This window comes from Thermobia domestica, chromosome 6, assembly GCF_964235325.1.
Source record: "Thermobia domestica chromosome 6, izTheDome1.hap1.1, whole genome shotgun sequence".
NCBI classification, from domain to species: domain Eukaryota; kingdom Metazoa; phylum Arthropoda; class Insecta; order Zygentoma; family Lepismatidae; genus Thermobia; species Thermobia domestica.
In genome coordinates, this window is record NC_137459.1 from 43,912,514 (window position 1) to 43,933,896 (window position 21,383).

The 21,383-nt window shown below is 36.6% G+C and overlaps 1 protein-coding gene across 1 annotated transcript in view; it reads right to left on the minus strand.

The window, feature by feature from the left end:
- The window catches only part of LOC145687967 (uncharacterized), a 1,078,260-nt gene that overhangs the window by 339,377 nt on the left and 717,500 nt on the right, over window positions 1-21,383 (minus strand). The window lies entirely within an intron of this gene.

Below are 21,383 nucleotides of genomic sequence, written 5' to 3' on the forward strand. Positions count from 1 at the left end.
CCGGTCACCGCGAAAATAAGTGAACCAGGGAGCTCGCGAAAGCGGAGTGAGCTGGTCAAGTATGAGAAGCATTCTGAAGAGCGTAAAATGGAAAGTGTACGTTCCAAGACTGCTACATGCGATGAATGAGGACAACCCAGATCGAAGGATGGAGTACTGTGAATGGTTTCAGCACACGGTTGGTCGAGGGTGAGGAATTTGCAGAGAAGTTTGTATGAACTGACGAGGCTTAATTAGTATCTAACGGTACTCTGAGCAGCCACAATTGAGTCTACTGAGCTCCTGAAATGCTCATGCTCATATGGACAGTGAATCTGAAGATTTTTGTGTGGTGTGGTTGGTCTCCTCTTCTTCTTCGGGTGTACTGTAACTGATGAAGCATATCTTGATATGCTTCAGACAAGGATTTTGCATCCAAAACAAGTAAGATGATGATTTTTGTTTACATGCAACAAGACGGGGCCACACCTCACTACCATCGAGATATCAGGTAGCACTTCGATAAAACTCTACCCGGGCGATGGGTTGGTCGAAGGTGTCCTGTTAAGTACCCACCTTGGTCTCCTGTTTGGCACTCCGGGACTTCTACATCTGAGAGATCGTCAAGAATGTCGTGCATAGGAAAAAGTCAGCAAGAATTGATGAACTACGTGAAAATAAATGTAATGTGCTACAATTACGCCAGATACACTAACAACCATAGTTCCGTGTGCAATTCAGCGTCATGGCGTTGTACAGCAGCTTCTGGTAACAATTTTGAACACATACCAATACCCCCTCTCAGTGCCAAAAATTGTCACGTTTAAGTCAAATTTGTCACAAGATATGGACTTGGAAACAGCGAGTACATTCTTTTACACCTGAGTAGTTTATCAGTAACACCAGTATAGCAATTTTGTGCATAAATATTGTATAAACATATATTATCATTGATTGTTTGTTTTGTTCAAAAAAGAAAATAAATAGCCTAAATATTAAATCAATATTAGTGAATCTACTTAAATTAATAACTATAAAAATAGACCTTGAAGGGATTTTTCTATTCATATTTTCTAAATATTATTTGGACGAGATTGAAGAACACGGGAGGAGAGGACCACTCGCTCGTATGCACGTGCCTTCGATATTACAATAGCTGGCTCTGTAGTTGACGACCCGCTACTTGATTCTAGTGCTATTTAGATCTTACATTATCACAAATTATTATACAAAACACTCCTCTTAAAATCTCTTAAGATATAATTAGTTCTTACGTTCTCTTAAAATAATTAGTGTCACGTTTCCAAAAGAGAGGGCTGTTTGCAGATAAGCAAACCCCTACCTCTCATCCTTGTATATAATTCTATGCCCTTCAAATCACATCCGTAACACGATCCTTTTCTTTTCATTTTAGTCAAAAACAACATATTTCCCTTTAATAATCGGAGAAAAGGAAGTAGAAAGCAGTGGGAATAACAAACATAGCAAAATTAGAAGAGAACGCAGGACAGAACTGGATATGTTGATGGTGCGATTGCAATGTCAAATTTACGTTGGTGAGAAACACTGTTTGCAACGCAATCATTGCATGGACCGAGGTCATGAGTATGACGTCACGTACTACGTGTTCTGACATGTTTATGCGACAGTCTGGGATGACCAGTCAGTCAGGAGGTAGTGTGTTGCTCAACAGAGTCATCCACTTGGAAGTGACTCTCTATTACACTCACAAAATTATCAACAGGATATTTTAACTAAGCATGGCGAATAAACGCACCATACGCCATTGGTTCGTAAAATTTCGTGCCGGTGATACAGCATTAAAAATTGAGCCCTGTGGCTACCAACCAATGGCATATCCTGAAGAGATCATCATAAATGCCACGGAAAAGGAATCTTTAAAAAAATGTTCATGTAATTGCACACAAACTTGGAAACGCACTATACCACTGTAGCTTCGCAGCTACGCAAGTTGACACCAGCCAACACAAGTCACCATCAGGAGCTCCCTCGACGTTATCGTACGTGCTTTTGTTGCGGGAAAGCCGAGTAGGATTCTCAGCAAGAGTTTATGCAATTTGGATTCCACGTTAAACTGTAGGTCCATGTCTCATATATCCTCGTTGCTAGAAAAAAAGAGTGCTAAACTGAAATCCAACCAACAAACAGACCACTTTCTGGAGGTGTGAAGTTATCTGACTTCAAAGAATAATTGAGATGGTTTCCTGAATTGCGTTGTCACTTCCGATAAATCTTGACCTACCGGTACTACGACAATTGAAAGCGGTCAAGAGGACAGGTGATTGGATCGTGATAACCGTTGAGGACAGTTTCCAAAATCCACATAAGGTGTTTTGTCTAGTATGGCGGTCTACGGCGGAGTGTTCCACTATGTTTTTCACCATTGATATGAAACCATCACGGCGGATCATTCCAGTACTGAATTGCGACTTAGATGTCGCGGAATTATGCATGAACATACAATTACGACATTACACATTGATTAGTTTTGTGATCTAACTCCAAATGCTCGCATTAGGTTCAAATGAAATTTAACTGAAACCACTATTAAAGTATATTGTTTTAAACAAAACAATAATCATTAAAATCAGTTCATTAATGTTGGAGTCATGCGCGACCATACATACACTGAAGTCGGTCAAGTACGGTATTAACACTGCATCCGTTGAGACCTTTCATATTCTATCACCAAAGACCACCATCAAATCTTGACGGAACATACATGCAACAACTAAGAAAGTATGCCTCTTCCAAACAAAAGGAAAATAAAACAAAGAAAAGAAAGAAAAGGAAAAAAAAAACTTATCAAAATAAATACGCTTATGTCGAAGTTATGCATACACTACACATAACACACTGTCGAATTGAGAAGCACCTGCTTTCTTGAATTCATTTAAAATTAATTTGCAAAATTACCGATATCCAAACTATATATAAAACTACATGAATTGACATAAAATAAAGATGTACTTTCAGTTGACGCGGGAAGTTGAAGTTTGGCATGATTGTAGCTTTCCGGAACTAACTCACAGGAAAATTGTCACAATAAATATTTTTAATTTTTAGGGGGTCTAAAGGGGGAATGAAGAAATTCCCCACGTTATTTAAATGGACCTTTTTTTGGGATCTATAATCTCTCGTTTAAGTACTTGGAATTGGAATAGAAACTTGAAATTATGTATGCTTGTATAAGTTTGGCTGAGGCTTATTAAACAAAATCTGGTCAAATTCAGGAAATATTAAGAGCAAATGCACGAAATTTCCTCTTAATGCAAACGGTGATACATAAAAGATGCAAAGCCGTAGGCTGAGCAAACGTGGGGTTCTGCAGGCGGAGCCCCAACTATCCAAATGATAGTAAAATATGTATATAAAAATGAAAGTCACTATGTTTTTTACTCTTAAGAACTCTTGAAACAAACGACCGATCTCGATCAGATTTTCAATATAGATGAGGTTCAGGCCTGAAATGTGTTTTATCATTTCACTTTAACGGTACACATTAGGGGAGTGGGAGAGTGTATATATATACAACTGACCGAAAATAACCGATATTAGTGTCGAATCCATAGTTTTCGGGATCGACGAGATGAAGAGCGACACTTTGGATGGCGTTTCATTCTAAATTCCTCCATTTAAGTCCAAACTGAAATATTTTCTCCCCGTGCGAGGCAAGAAGCTTTGTTGGGGATAGCTCTCCTACATTAGCGAAAAGGACATTGGAATATGGCCAACGATTTACAAGATAAGGTTGCATTAATAATATATATTTTTATGAGGTAATGATGAATTATTTTAGTTCCCTCTCTCTTGATATATATTAACCATCAAGAGCCTAAAATGTTGGCTCTTTTGCCAACATATTAGGCAAAACTCTTACCTGAAAGTAATTATTCGATTAGTGAAAACCGCATCGGCATATAATAAACCGTTCTTGATATAATTGTAAATAACCTTATATATATATATAAGCCGTAAATAACCTTATATATATATATATATATATATATATATATATAAGACACTATCGTTTTATATAAGCCGCTTTAAAATAGTATACAGAACATATTATTGAGAGAACCTATTCAGCGCCTTTAATTAGTTAATGATCCGCATTTTAAAGATTCGGTGAGGTATTGTCGAATAAGACTTAGGATTATGTTGTCCAAATGTGTTCTCCCATAAATATAAACTACTATAGAAAACGATCATGTAATTTATGCAGATGCAATTTCAATTAAAAGAAAAAAGATACATGTTTTTGATTACACGTGCTTTTCCATTATTGATGCCATTCTTCCTGCTCATTATCCCAGGAAACTTTGAGAATACTGTAATTGCATTCTTGCATGACACAAAGACAGATGCTGGAAAAGTAACATCCAAGATATATGCTTAATAGCTACATCTACAATATTACATCTACAAAAGTGATTACGTCCATTCACTAGTTCCTAAGAAAAACACTTCCCAGAATATATTGTCGTGTTTGTGAACGATGCTGAATAAAAAAGGAAAAAGGAAACCAATGTGGCACTTGATGAAGAAGACCCAGCGGAAATGAACCATATTTACAGGATAATAGGAGTCGTATACCGTCTAGAAAGGTGGAACTAACTGCTCTATATGTTGCGTATTCTTGTAAAAGCTATTTACTTATTTCATGAGAACAAGAAATAAAGTACAGTATTTCTTTTTTTTTAAAAAAAAGAACGTGGAAATTCTAACAATTCATCAACTTATTGTAACATTCAGCAGACATGCGTATGATTCTACCTGACTGAAGAGCTCCATTTTGTAATGTATTGTCTGTCAAACAAATAAATGCATGTTTTCTGTGGGATAGCATCTTACCCCTTGCTGCTATTAAAATAAAATACTACATATTACCTCATATCATTTCGCCAGTACCTTCCTATTTGCTGATCAGTAAAAATAGTATTCCTTGGCGTCGTGGCAAAAAAAAAAATGTATTTGCTTTCTCGTGCATTGTACGAAAAACACAGAGTGGACGCAATAAAAACGAAACAAGAAAAAATTCAATGAGATGTAAAGTGCTAGGACGTTTTCGATAATTATTCAATGTAGTGCTTTCCTAGAAGCAGATGTTGATGGTGTAATCGGTAACACTGTGGGCTCAATCTCACGGGGTCCTCAGATCGATTCCCGCTGAGCACATACTTTTTATTTTCTTTACGACAAAAGAAGTTTTTTTTTAATTATCCAGTCATCCCAGAAAAGGGAATTGTGTAGAAACACAATATTTCACTTTTGTATTCACATTATCGCGAAGAAAAATTATAACTTCTTGTAGTTCAAACCATAGACAATAAGTTAGTGAATAATGGGGGCCGCAGTGGCTCAGTGGTAGAGCGTTCACCTCTGGTGTTTGGAGTCCCGGGTTCGATCTCAGCCCCCGCCAAGTGAACTTTGTGGTGGACAAACACCGTGTGCGTGGGTTTTTTCGGGGTTCTCCCGTTTCCTCCCACTTTCTTCATTCCACCATTTCATTCATTACTCATCATCACCGTCTCCTTTAGCCTAATCGGTATAATCGTGAGACGTAAAACTTAAAGATTTCATTTTTCATTTAGTGAATAATGCTTTTCGGTCCTTTTATAAACAATGTCCAGTGTGTGGTTTTCGGCAGAGCTCTACACTGTAGACCTTAAAGTTGCAAGTCTCTGAGGAGAACAGTGTCCATTTATTATTGTTATTATTATTATTAGAATGACAAAGGAAGGAAAGAAAAAGACACATAGTCGAAGCTATTGATAGGAACAGAAGAGATATAATTTATGTCAGATTCTTTTTAGGTTTACACATGAACGTAATAATACCTTATTATTACATTTATGGATTGACAGAATTATTATTTTATGAGAACAAGAAATGGAGTATAAATATTTGTAAGCTGGTAGCAGTAATGAATTTTGTTTCGCCCTTCTTCTAGATAGGATGAGTTGAATTTGAGTTTAACGTCCCTTTCAGCAGCAAGGCTATATGAGACGGGACCTACGGATTAACGTAGAATCTGAAACACATGAGCTCCTGCCGGGAATTGAACCCGGGTCTTTTTCTAGATAGGAAGGTAAGGTGTCACCTTGAAAAGAATCGTTCTTGAGACTAGAATTGAAAATCCGATCACTATTTGTAATTTGTGTTATTACTTTCATGCTTTATCAATGTTGCATGTAGCGTTAAATTTTATAACAACTTGATGGCGATATCATATGTAAAATTTGAAGAATGGGTTAGTTGTGTAAATTCTCACACATATCGAGGTAACGAAGCCAGAGTAATGCGCGTATGTCACTTGAACAAAAAAAATCAGTTTCTCTGCTCTGGCCATCCTCCCTCGTAGAGTATTCGATAGAAAGGTGGTCTGAAAAACTTGTAGTCCACGGATCGATTTCCGCGCATAACCGTTTTCAATTCTTGAGCACAAGTAGAAAAGGCAAAAAAAGAATCGAGACGCATGAAATTTAGAGCTAACAAGTAAGACCAAACCAAAGGTATGGGTAATTATTAATTTGTTTAAAGAAACAAAAAAATGGAGGAAAGTTGTTTTGTCTGTGTCTAGGAATAGGAGTATATAAATAAAAGAAGAAACTACACTTCTCTCCAGAATTTCTGTCACATGTCCTTCAAAATTATATAAATCGAAATAACTCTCTTTCTTATGATAGAAAATGTAAAATGCCTTCTTAGAAATATACAGAAAAAGGAAATCACGTATTTACAAAAAAGAATTGTTCTGTAAAAAATTAAGATATAAAGAAGTTATAATTAATAAAAGAAATTTCCGAAATTCAACCTAAGTTTCGAGCTGGCACTAGCTATACATTTGTTTTTTTAACTTCCTGACTTATTCTCTATTTCAACCACATTTCAGGACTCCTAGATTCGAGAGCGACATGAATTCTGAAACATCGAGGACAATTAAAATTCTTCCCTTCCTTCTACAGAGGGACACGAAAACCTCACGATCGTCAGTCTAATAATGATGTCAACCCGCCCAGCTCGGTCCAACTGAGCCAACAGCTCGAGCAGGCTCGGTTCGGCTCAGCCTAATTGGACCATCGTTTCGAGCCGGCTCGGTTGCAATGAGCCACAGGCCTGATATGGCTCGAACCGGTTCGGTTGGGATGACCCTTCGGTTCGGTTTGGCTTGACTCAGGTGAGCCATTGGGTCTGTTCGGCTCGGCTCAGGTGAGCCGGCTTGGTTGAAATAAGTTATCGGCTCGGTTCGGTTCGGCGAGCCGTTGGTTCGAGGCGGCTACGCTGGGTAAGTCATTGGCTCGACTCGCTTTGGTCCAACTGAGCCGAGGACTCGAGGCAGCTCGGTAGGGTGAGGTGTAGGCTCGGCTCACTTCTCGGTTCGGCTCGGTGGTGACTGAGCCGTGAGCCAAGCCGCTCGAACCGTTGACAACACTATAGTGTAACACCTCAGGTTGCTCAGCTACACCCACCTGCTTCCAATGGGGCACTTGCGACCCCTAGTTTTGTAACAGTTTCTAGTAATATTCATTATCTCACCCTCGGCACCAGCTATCGAGTCACGGTGATAAAATTAATCATAATATGTATTTTATTTATTTATTTACTAAAATATTTACGATACATCCAAAAGATCATCATTTTTGTATAAGGTGTAGAAATTTGCTTCCGCCGTTTTCCGATAAGTGGCTACAACGGTAAGTAGCGGTAGAAATAAACAGATCGCAGACGTCTGTTGCATAGAGAATCGAAAATACAGTTTCGGCGTCCATTGTTAGAACAACAGTTACTTCTGAAAGGGTAGTTGAAGAAAAACGTAAGGTTCTGCTGTAAGTATTTTTATCTCAAGTTGAACCATATTTTTGTTATTCATTTATGGCCGTGTCCACCAACGAAGTTCAACTGTTGAACGAGGGTCATAACCAAGCTCGGTGAAAATATCTGTTGCACCAACAACGTTCAAGGATAAGTCTCGGTCAAATGGTGGATAAACTTGGTTTTAGATTGCACGGCCAAATTTGGTGGTTTAAACTTCATTGATCCCAGTCAGTTCGTTTCAATAATGCCTTACAGCCGTGTGCACCAACGAAGTTTACACGAGCGTTCACTTAAACGTGTTCAACATTAAACTTTCAAGTTTCAACGTGGTTCCCGGACTTTCGTTGCACCATTGAAAATCGAAGTTCAGTAAACATCGTTTAAGTAAACTTCGGTCAATTTGTAAAATCAACTCTAGTTGTCATCTTTTGTCTCTAATCTTCGTTTAACAAAGTAACAAATGAAGAAAGCATACCGCGTGCCGGGGTTCTCGACTCTCGAGATTGTGTGCATTTCGACTGAATACATCACCAAAGAATGGACTAATAAGTTATAAAATAAGAGTAATACTTCGTGTTGCAATATTGGTAGTAGATTTTAGATTAGATTGTAGCGTGTAGTTGTACTATACGAATCCATAGTATAAGTAGTAGTAGGAAAGGGTTAGAGGTCCCGCAGGGGTTTGTTGGGTTCTTTTCTCGGTGCAGTTTTACTATGCGGATACACAGATTGCAAGATATATAGAGAAATATGGGCAAGTCTTTAATTTTCCCATTTTATGTCGAGAACAGAACCCAACAAACCCCTGCGGGGCTTCTGACTCGTTCCTACTACTACTTATACTATGGATACGTATAGTAAAACTCCACGTTTTTTTTCGACATAAAATGGACAAATTAAAGACGTCTGCAATTTTACCATATATTTTACAATCATTGGATCCGTAGCCCCTATAGTAAAACTGCACCATAAAGATTACACTAAACATATAACAAATAACAAATATAATGTGGATCTATATGGACCAGCGGTAATTTCATGAACTGACCGGGGGGAACTTCTCCGCGAGAAATATGAAATTCCCTTCTGACCATATATCCTACCATCGTCAATGTGGATTCCTGGTACATTTTATCCCCAGTATATTAAAATTCGGCACCACTAGAATATAAACAATTGAAAAAAAACTTCTGGAATCCACTGATGGGGAAAATTGATTCAACAGTTATTCAAATTTCATCGTGGAAACATTATTCTAATGTCTTTTACATCCTTTTCCCTGTTGGCGTTTGTCTACAATTCCTAGTTAACGTAGGTAAAGTTGAGGAGCGCTACCATTTATTCTTTCCATTTATGATCTAACCACTTCTGCATTTTTTAGTTTCTCACCTGTCCAGCAGCTACGTACACAATTACAATATGCTTGCAAACTTATATGTTGTAAATACAATAAGTGCAAAAACTACGCACGAATCTGTGCTAAATGGCAAAAACAACCTAAGTTTGTATCTATTCCGATTCGACGCAGGGCACAATTTGAGAGATCGCTCGTGATATTGTCCGCAAAAGCAGGCACATTAGCGATGGTGGTGTTTGCATAAGGAAAGGCCACTGTGGAAAATATGACCCTCCTGTTTTGAGGTGCAATTTTTCAAAATACATTCGTTACACATGTAAGTAATCTGTGATTATAGAAACAGCTTTAAAATGTAGTGTTCATAATAATGCAAAACTAGCTTGTAGTGATCACCTACTACATATTGGTATGTATTTTTGTACGAATTTGTTTATCACTCGAGCAGACGGTTCTACCAAATTTTGACGCTTTTTTTACATTTTCAGGTTATATTAGAGCTTTGTTTTAGCAGAGCAGGCACTAAATGAAGAGCTCCGTTACTACTTGGAATTGACTAGAATGGCTGAGTAACGTATAAATAAAGTGTGGGCGTATAGCGTAAAAACTACTGTGTATAAAACACAATCCAAGTTATGCTAGGTGGCCACTAAAGAGCACGAATGCTATCTAACCGAGTTAGAGTAGGAGCGCAGTAAGGAGGCCCAAGCGGTTGCGTCCATAGGGAGCAGGCGCGTCAGCGACGGGGTATACACGTAAACAAGGACAGTGGAAGAGCACACTTACACATACAATAATTTCTTTATCACAAATAATTAACATCAATATGCTGTGATAAATTGTAATTACTTAGATTCACACTTTCATTCCTTCATGAAAAATATTTCACGTCGTTTTTTTATCTATAAACTTTCTATTTGGTAGAACTGTCTACTGGAGTGAACTCTTAATTTGCTGACACGTATATAGCTACCATCGCAAATTTGCCTGTTCACTACGTATGCACCTCGAATATAGCCCAGCAGCTTCACCTTGGCCTAAATCGTAATAGGCTCATAAATAGCTTGTAATGTGTAGCTTGCGAAGTTTGGTGCGTGGTTTTGAGACGTGTAGTAGCTAAGTTTCTATGTGTCTAGCTAAGTTTATACAATTGTACGCAATTGGTTGAGAACACTCTAGGAATAACTGGATAATGAGTTTTACGTGGAATAACTGGATAAGTTTTACGCTGTTTGCATGGAATTTTGACAAGAAAATACTGTATTTATAGACAACTTTTATGCCCTTCTAACGTTAACCTTTACTGGAAAATTGTTCAGAAAATACATTGTCGAAAATGCTGAGCTGATTTTTTCAAAAAAAAAAAAGAAAAAAAAACCGCACAGTAATTCATTTCTAGTGGGTTCTCTAGTGTAAAGCTACAGCCTCGCAGGTTTTCTAGCTACATATTCTCCTTATTTCTTTTTGCTAATTAACAGACTTTACATGAAAATTAAAAAAGAACTGTATTCTTAAAACTTCAGAACATTTATTTCATTTTATTGATATACATTGTATCTTGGAAAAAATAATGAAACCACGAGCAGAAAATTTCTCCGATCACGAGAATTGGAATTTTATTAGTGGATAAATACAAAGACATTATTGAATGTAAACAGACTGACTTGGATCAACGAAGTTTAAACCCCCAAATTCGGCCGTTCAAGCTAAAACTAAGTTCATCAACCATTTGACCGAAACTTATCCTTGAACGTTGTTGGTGCAACAGACATTTTCACTGAAGTTGGCTATGATCCTCGTTCAACAGCTGAACTTCGTTGGTGCACACGGCCGTTTGTGTTTTTCCTACATTATAATGAATGAATTACAATGGACTAATGACATTGTTTCTCTTGTTCGAAAACAAAATTTTTGCTCGTGGTTTCATTTTTTCCCCCTAGATACAATGTATGTCATCAATAAAATGAAGTAAATGTTCTGAATTTTGTTCTTGAAATACAAAAGCAAAAATAATAAACGGTGTAGATTAGGAATACAGTTCTTTTACAATTTTCAAGTAAAGTCTGTTAAATCGCAAAAAGAAATAAGTAAGACATGTATGTAGAAAACCTACGAGACTGTAGCTTTACACTATAGAACTCACTAGAAATAAACTATGTATACTGTGCTTTTTTTTAGAAAATCAGCTCATAATATTTTCGACAATCTATTTTCTAAACAATTTTCCAGTAAAGGTTAACCTTAAAAGGGCATAAAAGTTATGTCTATAAATACAGTATTTTCTTGTCAAAATTCCATGGAAACAGCGTAAAACTTATTATCCAGTTATTAGTTGTGAAATTTATTATATAGTTATTCCTCGAGTGGTGTCAACCAATTGCATACAATCGCATAAGACACATACAAACTTACCTACAAATAGTGAAAGCCACACGTCTCAAAAAACACACCAAACTTTTTTCAAACTGCTCATTACAAGCTATATTTGAACCTATTATGGTTTACGCCAAGGTGAAGCTGGAGGGCTATAATCGAGGTGCGTCCGTAGGGAACAGTCGAATTTGCGATTTTGGGTATACGTGTAAGCAAATTAAGATTTCGCTCAAACAGATGATACTACCAAATATAAAATTTATAGGTAAAATACGACGTGAAATATTTTTCATGAAGAAATGAAAGTGTGAATATAACTAATTATCATATATCACAGCATACTAAAATGAATTACTATTGATAAAGAAATTATTGTATGTGTAAGTGTGCTCTTACACTTTCCTCGTTTATGCGTACACCCCGTCGCTGACGCGCCTGCTTCCTATCGACGCATCCGCTCGCTATCTCTTGGGCCTACGTACTACTCTTCTACTCTAACTCGATTAGATAGCATTCGTGCTTTTTAGTGGCCACGTAGCACAAGTTGGTTTGTGTTTTATACACAGTAGTTTTTATGCTATATTCCACACTTTATTTATACGGAACTGTGCCATCCTGAAGTCAATCCGCAAGTAGTAATGGAGCTCTTCATTTAGTGCAAGCTCTGCTAAAAGAAAGCTCTAACCTAACCTGAAAATGCAAGAAAGTGTCAAAACTTGGTAGAACCGTTTGCTCAAGTAATGGGCATATTAGTACAAAAATTCGTACCAATCTGAAGTAGGTGATCACTACAAGCTAACTTTGCATTATAATTGCTTTTATGTACCGAACATTTTAACCCTGTTTCTATAATCACAGATTACTTAAATGTGTAACGAATTATTTTGAGAAATTGCACTGCAAAATAGGAGGTTGATATTTTCCACACCTGTCTTTCCTTATGCACACACCACCATCGCTAATGTGCCTGCTTTCGCGAACAAAATCACGAGCGACCCCAATAGATACAAACTTAGGTTGTGTTGGCCGCTTAGCACAGATTCCTGCGTGGCCGTTTCCACTTATTGTATTTAAAACATATAAGGTTGCAAGCATATTATAAATGTGTACGCAGCTGGTGGACAGGTGAGAAACTAAAAATGCAGAAGACGTTAGATCATAAGTGGAAATAATAAATAGTAGCGCTCCTTAACTTTAACTATGCTAACTGGGAATTGTAGGCAAACACCAACAGGGAAACGGATGTAAAAGAAATTAGAATAGCATTTTCACGATGAAATATGTATAACTATTCAATCAATTTTCCCCTTCAGTGGATTCCAGATGTTTATTTATTTTCTAATGGTGGCAAAGTTCAGTATACTGAGGATGAATTGTATTGGTAACGAAAATACTGAGAATCAACATTGAGCATAGTCCCGGGAGAATTTCATGGTTCTTGAGGAGAAGTTCCCCCTGGCCAATTCCTAAAATCACCACTGGTCCATATAGATCCACATTATATTTGTTCTTTGTTTTAAGTTTAGTGCAATCTTCATGGGACAGTTTTACTATGCGGATTCACAGATTGTAAAATATACTAAAAAATGCAGAAGTGTTTAATTTGCACATTTTATGCCGAGAACAGCGTGCAGTTTTACTATAGTATCCATAGTATAAGTAGTAGTAGTAGAAACGGGTTAGAAGCACCGCAGGGGTTAGTTGGGTTCTGTCCTCTACTTAAAATGGGCAAATTAAAGACTTGTCCATTTTTTCTATACATTTTACAATTTGTGTGTCAGTATAGGGTAACCTTCTAACCCTTTTTTACTACTAGTAGTACTACTACCTATACTATGGATCCGTATAATAAAACTACACGCTACAATCTAATCTAATATCTAATACTAATATTATAACGCCAAGTATCACTCGCTTATTTTATTTCAGGTAGAATGTATTAGTCCATTCTTTGATGTTGTATTCAGTCGAGATGCACACAAACTCGAAAGTCGAAAACCCCGGCACGCGGTACGCTTTCTTCATTTGTTACTTTGTTAAACGAAGATTAGATACAAAAGACGACAACCAATCAGAGTAGATTTTACAAATTCACCGAAGTTTACTTAAACGAAGCGTACTGAACTTCGACTTTCAATGGTGCAACAAAAGTCCGGGAACCGCGTTTAAACTTGAAAGTTTAATGTTGAACGCGTTTGAGTGAACGCTCGTTTAAACTTCGTTGGTGCACACGGCTGTAAGATAACCATTGTGCAACAATTGATGCATTTCACTGACCCCTCGTCTAGCTCGTTAGGTACTCACAGCTGAACGTTATGCGAATGATAGTGTCTTCTAAACTGAATCTTGAATTGTCTTGTAAACTGGATCGTTTATAGAAAGGTCCCATAAAATGTATTCCTAGAAAGCATATGTTTCTCTTTTAAAATAAAAATATTTTCATTAAAAAAATAATGTATTTTGTTCAATTTTCATCACTTGCATGGATTTGCAATTAAATATGTCACGACTTATTTTTAGAAAATCATCCTTTTCTTCCCTATAAAAGGTGTATCAACTTACTACACATAAAAATGCACTACATGCTGGATAACAAATGGGTAACGTATTTAATGTCATACCCCTTTTTTCCCACTGATAGTTCTGGGTACGGGCTAGGAAGATGCGTGGTCACAAGTTCATGGTGTTTGACGGAGACCATGTTGGTGTTCGAGGGAAGAAGACATTCCTCTGTGGAAAGTGCTTTGCATCAGAAAAAAAAATAAGAAAGAAAAAAAAACGATCCAAGACAGCTCGTGTAATACGTAGTTCCATGAAAACTCTTTTGGTGTCAGAGGAAAAAGAAGACATTTCTTTCTGGACAGTGCTTAGTTTCGGAAACAATTAAAAAGAAATAATTGTAGATACTAGGAAAAGATGTTATTTTAGATTAAGCGAGTTATTTCACCTTGCTTTCCACTTATTATTCATTTAGATTTTTTCGTACTTTTGTGCTGTTGGAAATGGGCTATGATCCACTTAGCAGTACACATGATCCACTTTAGAAGAAAAATTGCTTAATTTTAGTTTTCGTGCATGTTCCATGTTTTGTTTATTATACATTTGTGCTTAATTACAAGCCAACAAAACTTTTTTTCTTCAATAAATAACATACCTTTCTATCATATGAGTGTGAAATTTACTTATTTGTATTGTTTCCTTCTGAGTCCCAGCTTTTTTTCTTGAAAGTGATCAGGTTTTGAGTACTTGACTATATATGGATGATGTTAGATTTACATTGAAGTTGCACCATCTGATCGTGACGTAATATCACATGGTCTGTGAATTTTGATAATAAAGGTGAAATAAAATAAGCCCTACGGGGCTTCTATCCCCATTATCTCGCTGACGCTCGGTCAGTTATGTTTCGTAGCGTAAATAAACATTTTTTTTATCAATAAAGCTGTGTGTGAAAAGTAAACTAATACCACGTGACATTACGTGACGACCGAGCGGTGGAACTTCAATGTAAATTTAACCTCACCATGCCAACAAACATCAGAAACGAAACCATAGAGGACATAACCAGTTTCTCGATATGGACTTAGCGCCCCAAGATGCCTCACCTTTCCCTTACCGCTATACAAAAAAGGTTTAAATCTGCTGAATCTTTCGGTTTAAATATTTATCCATATAGGAAAAGAAAAAGATCAGTAAGAAGTAGCGAGAAAAAAGTTTTGGTTGACTCCCGTGTCCCAATAGTAGGTTAAATCAAAGTTCTAATCCCTCTCTTGCAACTGAAAGTTCTACAAATTTATAATTAGCCTAATTAACTAACTAACTCTATGGCCTATGGAACTCAGAGGTTCAATGCTGCGCTCGCAAAAGCTCTAAATTGACTTATGTCTTTAGCCAAGTGGAGTCAGTTTCTACTTTATACTCCTATTTCTGCAAGAATCCCATCTGCGCCTACGTCCTCCTAACGGTGATTTTATATTTGGATCTCCATTTAAAACTTTGAAAGCGCTTCAGTGGCGGCTCGTACCAAAATACTCATCGTAGGCAAATTATAATAAAGTATATAGTCTAGTACACAATGAAACTAAATTTACCAGCTTATCTTTATCTGTAGAGCAGATCTACGCGACGATCCTTCCTACTAGCATAACGCTTAATGATATTCTTATACCAAAATTCGTGTTTCTCCAACTTATCCAGAAGCTGACGTTCAATAGACTACAGCTAAAGCTGAAATTCTGTATTGTGTCACGGTGCTCCTTAAATACGATTTAACTGTCTTCAAACACGAAAAACTCCTCTCAACGCTGCAGCTTGTAGCGGGTATTGTTGCAGCGAAGCCAAATAATTCATAGACTTCCGGTAACACTATGAAAGTCATAATTCAATTTACAATGTCTGATACATTACAACGTAAGAACTGAGTGTCCCAATAGATAAATTCCAGCTCATTTCTAGAACGTGAAAAATCGGAATAATTGTTGTAATTATTTTTTAATAAAGTCAAGACATTCAAAGAAAAACTTCCCTGAATTCATTGAACTTACGGTTAGATGAGCCTACTAACTGCAGGAATACCAGGTTCTGAGTATCTCCAAACCGTATCTTAAGCTGAATTACAATGTCCAAAATTTCAAAAAAAAAAAAAATAGCTGTCTATATTGAGCAAGGTTTCTATCAGTACTATGTCTGTTACTCTTTATGTTGTTTGTGTCGTTGATTACGTTGAAATATTCTTCAGCTTTTCTTTTATTTCACATTTCCTCTAGTCTCTCTATCTGTATAGTTGTGAAACAATACTGTATATCTGATGACTTCTTCTGTAACATATCAAACAGTATTTATGCCATTGAAAATATATTTTTTTATATATATATATATTCAATAAGAAGAGAAATTTCGGATTTTGAAGATTTTTTTTAGACCGATAGCTTCGTTAATAGATTCAGGACTGGAAGGAGGACCTTCTTCGATATGAATACACACAGCGATTAAGCTATCTCTTTCAATAAAGAAGGACTTAAAAATTCTAGCATTTGAACTCCAACGTGCATCACTGGCTGTCGGTATTATTTTTTCTACTATCTTATCCAAAATAGCTGTATGTTTAGAGGACTTACAAAAATATGCAGGAAAAGCTTGAATATCAGAGAAAAGACACGAACATCTCTTATACAATTTGCGCAATGTTGCAAAACAAGATTCAGACGATGATCACAACCATCAGTAAACAATGCTTGTGGAGCATGTTCTTTCACAAGTGCCTGAAGTACATTAATTTCACCTGGCAAGACACTAGCTCCGTCAAAGCACTGACCAATCACCTTCTCTTTGACATTGAAATCTTTGAGAACGTTAAGAAGTAAAGACCATACTTCTCTGGCAGTTCTATGGTTACTTATATTGCGAAAACCTAAAAGTCGTTCTTGTGGAATACCCTGGAATGAAACTTAAAGATTTCATTTCATTTTTTTTTTTTTTTACTTGACAACAACAAATATGGCCAACAATACAATTTAGCTTTAATTTCACTTCCTGTTAACAATTTGTGTGTGTCATACCACGAATTATTGAATGTTCTGAATGCATTTTTGTCATTAACTTTATGAATAACTGTTTTGATAAAGGAGTTTGTCGCCTACTATCCAAAATGTTCCGTTTTTCTACATCACTAGGGATTATACAAACGATTATTCACATATCTGTCATATGTTTTTTTTTTCTTAATAGTAGACTTCACAAAAACACTTGAACTTCTTGTTTCAGGTAATGCAATTACTTACAGATACATAATAAAATTTTGATGTCTCTTCTTACATAAAACAAAACGTTATAAGGTGCCTGCATTGTTGAGATACACACACGGAAAAACAACTGCGATCACTCTATGCTTTACGGATGTATCTCTTGGGGTAGGCAGAGTCCACGGAACATGTATTGGATATTTTGCTTATTCATGGGCTAAAACTTGTAATACACACTGAAAATATCTGGCAGAATAGGCAAATTCAACTTTGCTGGTTTTACCTATTTCAGAGCCACTAGCGGGTTTTTCATTAACTGCATGCACAAATTGATGATAGCACGTTCGTTCAGGCTTTTGCGTGTATCATTAATGGCAAATTTAAACATCTCAATGACTCTGTTACAGGAAAGTTTTGATACAATGCTCTATAAATATTTTAAAGATTTAATTCATAAATTATTCTTAAGTAGACCAGGGTAGGCTTAGCCTATCCTGCCTACCCTGAAGAGCCGCGCATGAAGCACTCCTACTTTCTTCCATTCTAGTTACATGACCTGCCCGCCTGAACCTCCTAGACTTGATGATCCTAGCAATATTAGGTAAATGAGAGAAAATGTGACACACTATATGCACCGTTATTGCACAGAGCGATTGAATGAAAAGAGAAAGATACATCGTGCTAATATCTAAAATCAAACCCAAGAATTAGTTACCGTATGTAAAATAAAAAACAAGAAGTTCATAATTGAATATAATTATTGCCTGTTTTGGGAGTCATGTTTCGTACTTTTAATATATGCACTTTAAATGTATACCTTAAATATCGCAATTCGCTGAAAATGAAAAGGAAAGGATCATGGTAAAATGATATTTAATGATAATTGTACAAATGATTCTCGGTAGTGAGGGATTACTGATATCAATAATAACTTTGTCCTAACTAGTTCAAGCTATCGTCTATCGTTACTTAATTTGAACAAACATTCACAATTGCATGAATCAGTTAAAGTTCATCATGAAGTATAAAGAATAAATCAGTAAATTAGTATCCTAGCTGTGGAAGACCTCCACATGCTATGAACTTCTCATTTCAATAGTTTACACAAATAATAAGAGGAACAGGTTACAAATCATGGGTTGTGGAAGAATGAAGGTTGAAGTCCATTTCTAATTCCAGACTATCGACTTCCTAATGACACTCCAGTTTACTGGCTATACTAGCTGCTCTATCTAGACTGGCTTCCCTTGTTAATTTTGCAGGCCGTTTTTATAGTTAACTGCCTGTATTTCTTCCTACTTTCAGTTTTTTTTTTTTTTTGAGTACTTTCACTTGCACTTGTTGATTTTGTCTTCTAGGAAGTAAGACTGGTTATTTTCATTTTTTTTTTTTTTTTTGCAAATTAACTAATTTCATTTACTACAAATATTGCAAGTTTATAACAATGCTATACCCTTAAATTAATTATAGCACACTATGAGTGTAGATAAAAGTAAGGCTTGTCATTCAATATTTTAGAGTAAGGCTTGTCATTCAACAAATATTTTAAAATAAAGAGCTAGTTACTACCCACCCTGTATTTTATCTCTGACCTTGTTCGCCTAATGAAACCCACTTACGGTTTCAGTGTTGGCTCCCCATACGGCAAGAACGGAAAGATGTAGCTGGACTTTTATTGGAATAAATATCTAAATAATATATTTAATCGCTACTATTTACCATTATGGGTTTCAATACTGGGTACCCATACACAAAATATTATTTTCTTAAACAAATAGTGAGAAATGTTATTTTGAGGTGAATTCAACGTTTCAAGAGTAAATAATCTCTCCATTCTTATACCTATAGTAGCATGTGGCTATCAGTTTCGGTTTCAGTTATAGCTACCCAACAAAGCAAAGCTATAATAGATAGCAAAAGTTATTTTGATACAAATTCAACGGACCAAAGATACATGGAAGATCTCAAAAATGTCCAACCATGCCTCCTCCCCGGAAAGAAAAGAAAAAAGAAACTCATGTGGTGTATTCCACATACTAATTCCCTCCAGGGTAGTTCCCTTCTGTTCCCATACATCGAATAAAGCAGGCCATCAGCTGCTTGAATGAGGCCTGGAACATCTCTTTGGGAAGTGCTGATAAATGCAGTCATCATGGTGCGCTTGACATATCTTCGGATGTAGAAGAGCGTTTTGGACTTCCAGGAACAGCCAAAAGTCATACGCGGTCATTTTCGTGTAGAGTAGAGAGCTTGAGAAACCACCGGAGTGTCATGCCATGTAAGAAAGAAAAAACTTATTAACGGGGTTAAGTAAATCTGCTGCATTGCTAGGTCTTCGAGTTCCAAAGAACTGGTCGTTTTCAACATAAAGTTCGAGCGTCAACGTTTCCACTCACTCGATAATGCCTTTATTTTTTGGTCATACCCGTACATTAATCTTTAGTTTTCTGTAAAACGGCTCCCAGGAAATGAGGTACCGTATTTGCAATGTCGAGTATGTAACTTGCAATTATTATCATAGCTCTTTTTGATCATTTGTCAAAATCCTGCTTATAAACTTTGCGGTCACCAGTTGCATATCCAAATCACCCTTGAAACTGATATTCATAGAATTATTGTAGGATCACGTGGCTGTAGCCAATCCAACTGTGCCGTTACAATAACAGACACAAGTGTGGATAATCTCACGTGCAAGCTATAACATCAAGAACCCGCCTCCACGACGTATAGTGTGGTGGGTGGTCTGTGCCATGTCGTTTACTCAAAATCAGACAATTTACAGATATACCTTCTGTGTCTCATGTTATCCCATATCCTCTTTTGAAACCAGAAGTAGAAGAAATTTTAAGACAAAGTGAGATTTGGTCAAATTCCAAGATCATAACCCTCCTGTGAATATGAAACACAAATTAAATTGAACGGAATTATCGTATCATTGTACGTATAGGACTATTTCAAGAAATCCCTAAATCCTTTAACTGGTGCCCTTCAAGTAGACTTGCTGTATGTAAAACACCTTCATGTGGAAATAATTAAACAAGGAATGAAATAGAGCAACACAAAATGGAGCATAGAAAAATGTGATTTTTGTGCAGTTTTGAACCATGGATTTTGAAATTTAATTTAGTGCCGTACACAAGCAAAAGCAAACAAAGCATAAAAATGATCAACGTTCCAGATCAGAAGAGAATTGAGTGAAAACTAATGAAAAATTAGTTGTTGTTGACAGCTTACACACACACCTGCACAATATTGTGTGTTCAGATATTATTGAATTGAACGAAAAAGTGTAACGGATGAAGAAAATCGAAATGTACTTCACGCATCGTTAGTATATGTCACAATTGCCGTGCTTTGTCAACGGGAACCATTCAGTATCTCAGATAACAAGCACGTGTGAACGCTCTAGATCACGTTACGAAATAACCCAAACACGTGCTCCCCATTTAGAGTCAATTTAACACTAATTTATTTAACAACTCTATCAGATGTAATTTTTATGCACATGTACTCTCTTCGAGGGCATATAGCATGCTAGAGAGGTCTAAAGCATTAAACTGGCAAATACAATGTCGCTCTGTCGCGCGTTCGAATTTAGTTCACCGTATGATTGTTACGAGGGCAAGTCAAAAAATATCTACACTTGTTGTTGTATAATTTGTGTACACAAAGTTAGGGGCTCAATATGTACATCATTTTTATTTCTACATTGTCACCTCATTTGTTAACGATGTATTTGGTTCAATGGCAAATAAGTTTGCTTATTCCTTCCAAAAAGAAGGTTTCCTATTGCACGTGAAGCCACTTTTGCACCGCTTCTTGCGTGTCTAAATCTGTGGAAATTGACCTTACCATGACCGTTTTTTTTTTAAATCTCACCTATTGTAACTCTTCTATTCGTCAAGAATTATATCTGGAGCTTGATGAATTATGCCGTCCTTGGTAGTAGTTAACAGGTGTCCTGCTCACTCTTCGTGCCCCATTTTTAAATTCATGGTCCAAGAAAAAAAAGTGTGATAAAGTGCCGGATTTACGTATAAACTAAGCAAGCAATAGCTTAGGGCCCCACTCTCTCGGAGGCCACAAAGAAATTTTAA